The sequence below is a fragment of the Daucus carota genome, chromosome 4, assembly GCF_001625215.2.
Source record: "Daucus carota subsp. sativus chromosome 4, DH1 v3.0, whole genome shotgun sequence".
NCBI classification, from domain to species: domain Eukaryota; kingdom Viridiplantae; phylum Streptophyta; class Magnoliopsida; order Apiales; family Apiaceae; genus Daucus; species Daucus carota.
Window position 1 is genome coordinate 32,241,016 of NC_030384.2, and position 12,577 is coordinate 32,253,592.

Here is a 12,577-nt window from a genome sequence, read left to right on the forward strand (position 1 = left end):
AAAATCTTTTGATTTGTTATTAGTTAAAATATTATTGGATGAGATGAAAATAATCTATAATTTATTTTAAATTTTTTTATCAAAAAATTGTTATATATTAATTTTGATATGCGAAGAGTACTGATATAAAAAAGAATTTGACAATATTATCCAATAATTTATTTAAATCAGTGTTTTTAAATCCCAAAATATGCTCTGACAAAAAAAATCCAGAAATATGCTTATCAACTTTTCTATTACTAGCTTATAGCCCGTGCAAGGCACGGAAGCTTTTTAATTATTTATAAATTTCTTAAATATATTTTAAATAGTGTGAAGAAATTTAATTTATAAATAATAAATTAAAATTTTCAATAAAATAAAATTCGAAATTATAATTTGTTTGTAAGTTAGAACTGTGGTAAATACATCATCACAGCTATTAATCGCTTCAAATAAACTATTGTAATGAAGTCATTCCTTTTCACGTATGTACCCTGCCAAAGTATTAAATTCTTTCTATCAAATTTTAATATATTTTGAGTGGAATACGTTATTGCCAACTCTTATTAGATTATATTTATAAATGTATTTTATATTAGAATTATTATAGTGTGATTTAAATAGCCCGCAAGGGTTGATTTAGCTGGTTAAAGAGAGGACATGTATCCTCTTGGTCACAGGTTCGACTCCCAAAGGGTGGATTAACGGGTAGCGGTTGCGGGTTCCTAGGTTAAAAAAAAATAAAAAAATATATAATGTGATTTAAATATTTTTCAAAAAATTTATATGTTTTAAATTAAATTGATAAACATAATTTGTTTTTGAATTAAGAAAAGGAATCATAAACATGCAATAAGAAGGTAGAATCTATTTTGGATTAAGAAAATTTTTTTGTATTTGCTAATCACATAAATCCGGCTTATTAATTTTAAAATATATTATAAAAAAATTGTGACGGTGAGATTTATATGATTCTACGAATAAAACTGGTAGGAAATATTTATTTGGGATTAAAAAAATCATATACACGTGAAAGATAGAATTTGTTTTGGATTCAGAAAAGGAATTATAAATATGCAAGGTGATATCAGTTGCCTTGTAGAACAGAAGTTAATTTTCCAATCTAACGGTGCTTATTTGTTCAATATAAGATCCAACGGATGATAAGCTTTTGGACCAGAGTACCATGCGACCAAATTATCTACCTTACACTTATTATATATTATATATAAGTATATAATATGATATTTACGGGTAGAACACCTTTTGCATGCGCATGTATGCGTGTTTCTTTTTATCTTTTTTCTTTGGTTAGGAACTGAGGGTTCACACTTAAACAAACATATGCGATCCGATTAGTATTAGAAAAGCTTTGTTATTATGGCGGAATACTGGAATCTCAAAAATGACATGAACAAGCTAAATTCTGGATTCCCGGGCCGCATAATGTTCAACAGGATCATCTCATCAATTGTTGTTCCCGCGGACATGAAAAAAAAAGGCTCAAATTTCGGTAAATATTTATATAATAATTTCAAAAATAGTAATTTTGAAAAGTATTTAGTTTATCTGAAAATAGTCTAGCATATTTTCACAGGAAAAAACCATAAAATATTTGCAAATTTTACTATGATCATAATATTTTTTTAAAATAGTATACCCCAATATGTGTCTATATTAATATATAATTAAATAATTAGTTTTAATTTTTGGCAATATCTTTTATCATCGTAACATAACAATTCTAAACAACACTCTTAAATAAAAAAATATATAATTAAAATCTTGACGAATTAATAGATTCACAATTACGACAAAATTTAATTTTGTCCGGTAAAATTTTATTGAAGTTGAATATACATTATATTAATTATATTAGATAACAAATGTATTTAAAATATTAACTTCTTTATAATTTATGTTAATGAGTACTAGTTTATCAAGGTTCCATCATAAAAATATTACTGTAATTTTTTTTTTCCAAGTTTCAATTGAGTTATTACGGGCAACATGAATGGGCGGTGTTTTTTTTTTGGGCTAAATTTAAAGGACGGTGTCTTGGAAGAAGTTATTGATGTCAAAAGATATTATTGAAAACGGCAAAAGCATGTGAAAAATATTCAATTTCACATCTAAGTTTAGTAAATGAAACATAATTAAATACTTAAAATTTAAATTTAAATTATTGTTTATTAAAACAAATTGTTTATAGTTTCTTTTATATCAAATATTAAAATAAAATATGAAACGAAATCTATCAATAAGTGTACAAGTAAATATATTTATTTTCATAAAATAAATGTATTTTTTCTTTTTTCTTCTTTTCCTAGAAATGTCTTCCGTCTTTTTTTCTTTGTTTTTTTTTGGAAATGCCTTCCACTTTTCAACCTCTATTTTGTAAGACTTGAGATTGAGCCGGTTTATGCAAGTTACGAGCGATAGTAGATGGTGAATTGGTCAAACTGAAAGAACGCGTGTTCCGGTTATATTATATTTTCGTAGAAATAATGCCTGAAGGTAGTGCCATATTCAACGAAAATTCAAATAAAGTGATAGGAATCGCCGTGTAATATCTCATAATTTTAAGAATAATATTAATTGATTAATAATAATAATAACAATAAATTATAATTGGATTACAATTAGAATTTAAAATTGAATTTGAATATTGGATCTAAAATATGGAACAGACTTGTATTCAGATAATTAATAATTTTAAAATTAGGATTTTGAGACTCTCTATATATTCATTGTATTCTATATATACTTTTGAGAGCAGCCCGACCTTTTCTTCCATTTTATTACAAAAATACGTGTTCACACAAATCAGATTTATTGTAAACTTTGTTGAAAATTTAATTCTTATTAGAATTCGATAATTCTTGATGTTTTGAAAATTTCTTTAAATTTCCTACAACTTTGTTCACAATGTTTTTCCAGATTCTATTTCAAACTATTTTCAAAATTACAAAACTTATTTGGTTCCCATTTTTCTCTTCTAATTCTGGATCAACTTATGTTTTATTTAATTCCTGATTCGTTATGAGTCCGTGTTTATGAGTCTTACCTCTCAGAAAGATCTTTTATTTAATTCCCAATTCGATGTTGATGTAAGTATCTGATTGATCTTTTTAGTGTTTTAATGTTTATATTTGATTCCATAAATTTGGGCTAAGTGATGATAGTTTTAATTGATATGCATTCTCGTTTATGTGCGATGTGTGGGCAATAATTTTGGAACTCTGGTTTATGTCATGGTTTGTGAGAATAAGAAAAAGAATAAGGACAGAATCACCGGGTTGTAGTGACAGTTATTAGAAAATTAAGGACCGTCATCACGGGGTTGTAGTGATCTTGGTATAAATAATATAATGAGTTCAAGTTATTTTTCTTTATGTGAGTATGGGATCGTATCGTATTGATTAAGAATATGAAATGTTTTGAAAGTACTTGTTTCGTATAAAAAAAATGTAAATGTGTATACATTTTACTTGGCCTTGGATCGATTAGTTGTTTGCTGGGCTGTATAGCTCATTACTTACAAATTTTAGGTTTGATTTAAGAGCAAGTTGATGTGCATTGGATTTGGAGTTTGATGATATTAAATTTGGAGAAGTTTGACAAGTGGATTAATGTTGTTAGATACACCTTTGTAATAGTTATTTTTTTGTAACAAAAATTTTCAATTAATAAATTGTGCTGTATTTTAGTTTTGAATTTAGTATTAATATCCCGAAAAGTCAGGATGCTACAGATACGTTTATCGAGTTTGGCTTGGCTTGGTGAGAAAAAACTCGAACTCGGCAAAACTCCGTTCGGCTCGGTTCGTTTACAGCGCTACTTGTTGGGGGATAAAAATACGAGTGTCACCTTCTAATAAAATCACACACACAAAAATATATGACACGGAAAACACACGTCCCAACTTATATTATTAATAAAAACCGTTATCAATAATACAATCAACCAAACTTAAAAAGTCAAACCTAACAATACTCAAGCATCCGGTTTATGGCGATACCTAAATCTACATTTTGAACAAACCTAACAAATATAGTATGACTATGATATATATAATCACCTTAAATTTAGCTGAATCAGAATATAATTCAAATCGGAATCCAATTCGTACCGAGTTAATACCCAACAATCCTTCTTATATCCTGTCACTAAAGCATGATTTTTATAATAATTGTCTAAACATAGTATTATTATTCGTATATGTTTCGGATTAGTCAAGCCCATGTTAATTTTCATTGTCATGCCCGGATACTTAACATGCTATGTATCCCAAATTTGTTTCTAAATTTATTTATCAAATATATGGCAGACAAATAGATGATTTTGGTCGGGTGGTTTCTATGAATAAAATAAATTTCATTATTAATCAAACATATTAAATAAGCTTTGTGAGAAAATATTGAAAAAATTAAACTTTTGAAATTTCTGGCATTTCTCTCAAAATTTTAACGATTTTGAGCTAGACACGTGAAATTAAAATTAGTTGAGTCCGGTGTAATATATTTTGTAGGTGTAATCTAAATCCTAAAAGCTCTACGAACGCACTGGAACGCGTACACAGTATATGGTCTTTATATTTTCGGATGAAAGATGTTGTAAATATACAATTCTTTGTCCTTTATATGTCAAAAAATGTATATACATATCTAATAATTTAAGGCCTATTTTATATCGTGCTTCACTAACTAGTTAAAAAAGGACTGCTTGTGTTTTTAACAATAAAAGTTGGTCATGCGAAAATGACATTTGAAAAGAGTTGAATGATCCCAAAATAAGAAGGCCACCGTTAATAAAATAATTTCAAGTAGCATGAGACCTAAGTCAACAAAGAAAGCTCAACACGTATATATAACTATAAAAGGCTGTTAAGCTTTCTCACATTTTGTGGATCACATTCCTCTTCCCCCGGTCCTGTTTAAAAATTTGCGGTTAGCCGTGAACGTATTTTGATTATTTGATTGAAATAAATATTTTAACTAGCAGATTAAATTAGCGGTTTATTGTAAAATTATTTGATAAATAGCTGTTTGATTAACTTTTTATGACATATACCAAAACTTTTAAGCCAAAAACTTACTCAAAGTAGCTTTTTAAGCCCAAACATTTATTCCAATCCCCTAACTATCATAACACGAATATTAGCGGATTAAAACGGTCAAACCTCTAAAATGTACCTCAAACCCAAACATCTAATTTTATCCCAAAACTTTAACTTCAAAAAACGGTCACATATTTCGTTAGTGCCCACCTACCATTTCTTCAATCCGGGTTTAAGAGCAAGTCCAACAATGTCCTAGATTGTGCCTTAAAATATTATAAAAAATAGTGTACTAGTGATTTAGAACATATTTTTGATACATGCACTCCAACAATATGCCTTATAATTGTGCCTTATTATTAAACTAATAATTTATTTGAATTAGTATTGGAGGGAAGTGAAAAAGTAAGAGGAGAGAGATTCATTGAAATGGTGGGAAGTTAATATTTTATTGTGAAAATTGGTTTAGGACATGCTTAGTAGTGCCTCAAAAATGAGGCACTTGTTGGATGTTCTAGTGGCACCACTAAGACATTGTTGGAGCACACATTTAATCCAAATTCCTTAAATTTAAATTTGGACACCAATTTAGGACATTGTTAGACTTGCTCTAAGCAAGTCCAAGAGTGTCATAGTTCAAGCCCCAAATATAATATAACATATCATGTCCTAGTAATTTAGGACATACTTTAGTCATTTGAACTACAACAATGTGCCTTATTTTCACAATATGTCTAATATTTTATTATTAAAGACTCACTTTCATCATTAAAGCATAATATAAAAGTAGAGAGAGAAAGAGAGTGTTGATGAAAATTTATAATAAAATATAGAATAGGGTAAGGAGAGATGTGCCCCAAAAATAGAGTTTGGGGAAGTTGTCTTAGTGATATAAGGCATCACTAGGATATTGTTGGATCAAATTTTTTCATCAATTGCCCTAAATTATAACTTAGGACATGAGATAGGGCATCTCTTGGACTTGCTCTAACCGTCTACGTTTCATTGTGAATGCCATTCGTTAATTTCATTTAAATTAGAATAAATATGTTATTTATCAGTATGAAGTCATTTTTAAATAAAAAGTAAGTTTTACTATAAATATTTGAATTTATTTTTTTGATTTACAACTTATCGTGTAATTATCTTTCGAAATAGTCTTTTGTATTTTTTATACAAATCAGAAATTAAAAATAAAATTAAGTTCCTAAAAATTTTAGCATTCATACTTATCAAATTCGGATTTGTAAATCAAAAGTTGATTTATAAATTTTTTTGCACAAACATTATAAATAAATTGATTCTAATTAAAAAAATCACTTTTTTTCTTTCACCAAAAATGCTGTTATCTGACCATTAACGAGATCAGCTAAACTGACGGACGAGATTGACATTTCAGAATATTAGAGCAAGCCCAATGCAATTCCTATCTTCAACGCTTAAAATATTATATACCAATGGATATCTAGAACATAGGAGACAGAAAAATTATTTTACTCCAACGGTATTCCCTATATTGGTTCCCTGTATTTCAAAAGTAATATTTAATTATTATTTTGAAACTTAAAATTGTAACGGCTAAATATCAACATTTATATTTGAAAGGAGGACAATTCCGACAACTATTTCTCAACGGCTATATTCTAACGACTATATTCCAACGATTATATTCAAACGGCTTTATTCCAACAGATATTTTTTCAATGGTTATTTTCCAACAGCTATATTTTAACATGTTTATATATAGATGATATATTTGTTAGAATTCCCGACACATTATCTTACGATATCTAAAATTATTTCGCAATGTCAAACAATAGACGCATTATTCATGAGTTGATGAATGTTGAAGAAGAAGCTCAAGCTCTTCTAGAGATGACTGATGTTGCTTATCAATGTTATGTACATCATAGAGCAAATATGGTTTCGCATCATGGTGGATTAATAATGAATCATCGGATCTTCAATCGGAACAGAGAAGAAGGTCATGCCAGACTTTTTCATGATTATTTTTCAAATAATCTGACATATTCGAAGGAATCATTTCGTAGAAAATTTTGGATACGCCGGTCATTATTTTTACGAATTTAACAAGCAGTTACAGTGCATGATAGTTATTTTACTCAAAGAAATGATGCTCTGGAGTTCGTGGATTATCATCTCTACAGAAGATGACAGCTGCACTAAGGATGCTTGCATATGGAACGCCCGTTGATGCTGTTGATGATTATGTTAGAATTGGTGAAAGCACTACAATAGAGAGTCTACAAAAGATTCGTGAAAGCAATTGTCTAAATATTTACCGTTGAATATTTGAGACGGCCAACAAATGAAGATGTTGCTAAATTGTTGACGGAAAACAAACGTCGCGGCTTTCCTGGAATGCTAGGCAGTATTGATTGTATGCATTGGATATAAAAAAAAAATTCATTTGCTTGGCAAGGTATGTTCAATGGTCATATTCGTGAACTCACTATTATTTTAGAAGCAATAGCTTCAAAAGATCTTTAGATTTGGCATGCATTTTTCGAATTATCGAGATCGTTAAACGACATTAATGTGTTAGATCGATCCAATCGATTTGAAGAATTAGCTTAAGGTCGTGGACCAAAAGTACGATATAATGTTAATGGGCACAAATATAATAGGGATATTATATTGCTGATGGTATATATCTTTCTTGACCTACGTTCGTTAAAACTATTCCATCCCCTCACGAGAATAAAAAGAAGAATTTTGCAAGTGCACAAGAAGCTGCTAGAAAAGATGTTGAGCGAGAATTTGGAGTGTTACAAGCTCGAGTTGCAATGATACGTGGACCTTCTCGATTTTGGAATGTTGACACAATGATATATATCATGAAGGCTTGCATAATTTTGCTCAATATGATAGTTGAAGATAAAAGAGAATTGCACTTTTCCAATGATTATGATTCGGATGAAGCTGTACCAATTGTTTCTACTAGTCGCACTCGTACCAGGGATATCAGGGAATATATACAGGTGCATCAACAAATTCGAGATAAACAGACTCGTCTTCAGTTGCAAAATGATCTTGTCGAACATCTTTGGTTTGGGAGTTTTATGACGAAGAAATGGAATAGTTACTAGTTTCCAAATATATTGCCTTTCTTATTCTGATGTACCACTTATTTTTTTTTTATGTATTGTTTTTTCCATTAAAATTTGAGTTTTTATAAAGAAACACCAAATATCTTACATAATACGTAGTCTCTGTCAGTAGTTAAAATACCATGTAGTTTGCATAACACAGATTCTTTGGTGATATTAGGCAGAGCAAAACAGATTCAGAATATCAAGCCACTGAATAAAATTTCTTTTTTAAAATGTCGTCTTTAAGAAATTTATAATATAGCGCGAGGGGTGCCTCCATGGTCCTCGTATCAATGCCCAAGATGGACATTCATACATCGCTTGTCTCATTCCTCCCTTGCTATTTCTCATTCCTCCTGGGTATCTCTTGTTCATGTATTGAAATAGTTTGTTGCATTCTTCTCATTTATTTTCTAGATACATAGTTAAGATAAATATATTAGTTTTGGAAAAATGAACAAATATTTGTCTATGTTTTTGTGTGGTACAAACATCCCAGAAAAAAATACAACTAACTGCCGTTTGCCATCTATTCTGCTAAGTGTGGCTCGGTTAGTCACATTCCGTCTATGATTCCGTTGGCTAAATTAACGTATAGTAATGATGTTTTTGATATCGCCAAACAGTTTAGTAAGTCAAGTAAGACCCGTGGAGATCAGTGATGAAATTGATATCTTTTGTCGACTTGAGTGATAAGCTCGATAATTAACCCGTAATCTATACATCTCAAAGCCAATCCCATGAGAATTTCACAATTCTTAATAGATATTGGCTGCCAGACTGCTTGGATCCAGGGAGGAGGTGCAATGCTTTGTGCCTCTAAAATGAGCTTAACATGAAGCTGATCGTCCCTTAAAATAGTTAGCCTTTCGAATGTGTGAAAATTGAGGACGTTGACAGACGTCGTAATTTCACAACCAGAGCATGATTCGATATTATATATCTGCATTCCATACTGCACTAAAAATTAGAATGTCAAAGAGAGACAACCAATAGAAGGGGAGGCCCCTGAGAGGTGAGCTCGAAAACCCAAAAAAATAGAAGATATTATTTGTAGAATGATGGCTAATAGGGCTTGACTACTTGTTTACAGAGCTCTATTCGTAGTTTAGTTCCTGATTATTTTCTTTGCTACATTGTTTAGTCCCTGAGTGTTTTTTTTTCTTGCTAAATAGTTTAGTTCCTGAATTTGATTATAATCTGTTGCCCTGTGCTTAAAAATCGGACCATTGTGCTTGGGTTCTTTTGGTGGGTTGAAAGATCTTGGTTGTTTAGGCATGATTAGGAGACATATTATAAGATTAGACACATTATAAGATTATTTGAGGTTTTACGACTGGTTTCGAAGCCTAAGAAAAGTGGATATCCCCAAGAAAGGTGTAGAGTGGGATGAGGATTTGTTTGTTTTGGTAATTGATATTTATGGTAAGGCTGGCATTGTTAAAGAGCTAGAGTGTCAAATTGTTTGATAAAATGGAAGAGTTGAGTGTCGAGAGAAGTATTAAGTCCTATGATACTATGTTTAAGGTTATTATGAGACTGGGATGGTATATGATGGGGGAAGATGTATTTTCATAAACGTGTTTCGAGTGAAGTAGTTCATACTCAGTTCATACATATAATATTTTGATTTGGGGTTTCTTTCTTTCGTTGAGGGTCGAGACTGCGAATAGGTTTTCTGAATATATGAAAAGCCGGAAGATCTTGCCCAATGCAGTTACTTTTAATACTACGATTAACGGGCACCGTTTGGGTTAAAAAAAAGTGGAGCAGGAAGAGAAGTATTTTGTGGGAATGGGGAAAATATCAGTCCTCTGTTATTAGTTATACCCCTGTTATTAAAGTTATGTGGGGAATAGAAAAGTCGATGAAGGGTTAAAATTGCTGGAAGAGGTGAAAAGTTGTGGTCTTAAGCCAAATGCTATAACAAACACAGTTTGTTTCCGGGGCTCTGTAATTCTGAGCATATCTATGATACGAGGAGAAATTTGAAGGAGATGGCAGAGAAGTATATTTTTCCCACGGATGATTCCATCTTTCATGGCTGATGTCTAGCCAATGCAAGGTACTGATAATTTGTGCAATAACTGAAAAACAGACAAAGCTTAGCCCTTGTTCGGTTGTTCCTGCAGCTGATGAAAGTAGGTGTTCAGGATCCATTTGCATTTAATAATCTTATTTGAGGGCATTCAAAGGAAGGTAATTCTGATTTTGCTTGCAAAAATCATGGCAAGAAGAAAAGGTGAACCAGCCGATGCTAAATCAGCTCTAGATAGTATGATTGTAAATAAACATCTTCCAGATTCATCTTTATACAGGTGGTGATTCGGAGTTTGTTTGATGATGGAAGGGTTTAGACTTCAGACATGTCATGGAAACTATGTTAGACAAGGGGCTGAAAGAGCATATGGACTCGGTTGCCAAGATATTGGAAGCTCTCCTCCTGCACTGTCAAGTTGAGGAAGCCATTATACGAACCGAACTGCTCCTACACAATGGATGTGCACCTAATGTGGATAAACTGTTAAATGTACTATGTGAGGAAACAAAGACTATTGCTGCTCTAAAGCTTTTAGATTTTTGTTGGGATAAATACTGTATCATTGATTTTTCAAACTATGAAAAAGTGCTGGATTCTTTAGTAACAGCTAGGAAGACCCTCAGTGCATATTCCATCTTACGTAAAATTGTGGAAAAAGGAGGCACTGCAGATTGAATTTGCTGTGGGAAATCGATTAAGAGCCTCAAAGCGGAAGGGAACACAAAACAGGCAGGCGTTCTGTAAAGGACTTGGAAGAGTTTATTCTCTGCCTGGGCTGTTGGTAAGATTTCTGATTTTTTCTTAGAAACATAATAAATCACATGTGAGTTTAATCTAACGTCCATTGAACTCATTCCAAGATCTAATTAATTGGGTGAGAAGGTTGCCAGAGTAATTTAGAAGAGCTTGTTTACTGTTTTGGTTGCATTCTGCGGCATAAAATACTGTTTCCTTACAGTTAATATTTCGTGAATTCCATCTTCTACTCTCAGATTTAGAAGAGTCTTTTTAAATGATGACCTCAATTCCAATATAAGTAGCCACCCCCTGCATAACTGATCACAATTCACACACAACAATTAGTGATAATTTAAGGATTTTTCTCTAGGGCTTTAACACTTGATTAACTGTAGTGGTGTTTGTGTTTGATGTATCCATATGATCTTTCCCACCTTGATAACTTATAAGTTACATTCATAATTCATAAACATCCATGTTTGTGTGCAAGTATTTATAAATTGCAAAACGGAGATTTGTAATAAGTAAATTTTAACAATAAAATGTAAAGTGGGGCAGATTAAGTTATTATGTTGGAATTATATGAGAGTGTTGTTCTGTATCCCAGCTGTTTTTTGCACCACTCTTCATCATCATGCAACATGCTTATATATTTAATACTGTACTTCATCTACAGGCCACACAAAAATGGCACCGTAGCTTTCATGAGCCATTTGCTCTCAAGCAAAATACATGACTTCTTTACCTCTTAACCATTACATTAGCCATCAACAGTCTCACCCTGTTAATTGGATTAACAATCTCCTAAACAATTTTAATTGACAAATTTACAAGTAAAGCTGATCTTTCAACTATATTATCATGATCAATTTTACATAGAATTAAATTAGAGCCGTAAAACAGATAATTCAGATATGAATATATCAATATTCGAATCAGAAAAAAAATATTTGAATCCGACCGATAATATCTAATCCATTTAAAATTATTTAGATTTTACTATTTTTATAAAAAAATAACTTAATAACTTTATTTTTATTTTTAACACGAGTTAAATATGAAATTCTTTTAATATACTATATTAATAATATATTGGATGCTATACGGAGACCACCATTTTAGAAACTATATATGTATCAGAATATGTATTGGATAATAATATAATTTGGGATGTTCAACTTGTACAACATATATGATATCTAAGGTGCCAATTAAAAAGTAACCTTTATATAACTCAACCCTATTATTTAATTATAATTATAGTTTTATTATATAATAATTGATTTTTATATTTTAATTCGAATACTAATGGATAGAGATTTATCTATATATAACATCCGTTTTGTTTCAAATATGGATCCAAATATTTTGATAGCCTAAATCAATCTGGAGTATTTCTATATCACAAGCACCGCAACATAGCAAAATAATCGTTCCTTCTTTTAAATCAATCTTTCATATAATAAAATATCGCAAATTTCCTACTAAATGACAGTCGAATGGATGAAACTAATATAAATTTTATTATATTTAAAAAATTATATGTAATTTTAAATATAACTACACTGTGTTTCTAAAATATTTTACTGCAAAAATAATAATTTTTTCAACTTGTTTTTCACCAAAATCTTAAGAAAAGGAAAG

The 12,577-nt window shown here is 30.6% G+C and overlaps 2 pseudogenes; both read left to right on the forward strand.

Moving 5' to 3' along the window:
• The first annotated feature begins 6,847 nt into the window (after window positions 1–6,847).
• LOC108217252 (large ribosomal subunit protein mL102 (rPPR5)-like) lies at window positions 6,848–10,519 on the forward strand (annotated as a pseudogene).
• On the forward strand, window positions 10,202–11,077 carry LOC135152293 (large ribosomal subunit protein mL102 (rPPR5)-like; annotated as a pseudogene).
• Window positions 11,078–12,577: the final 1,500 nt, after the last annotated feature.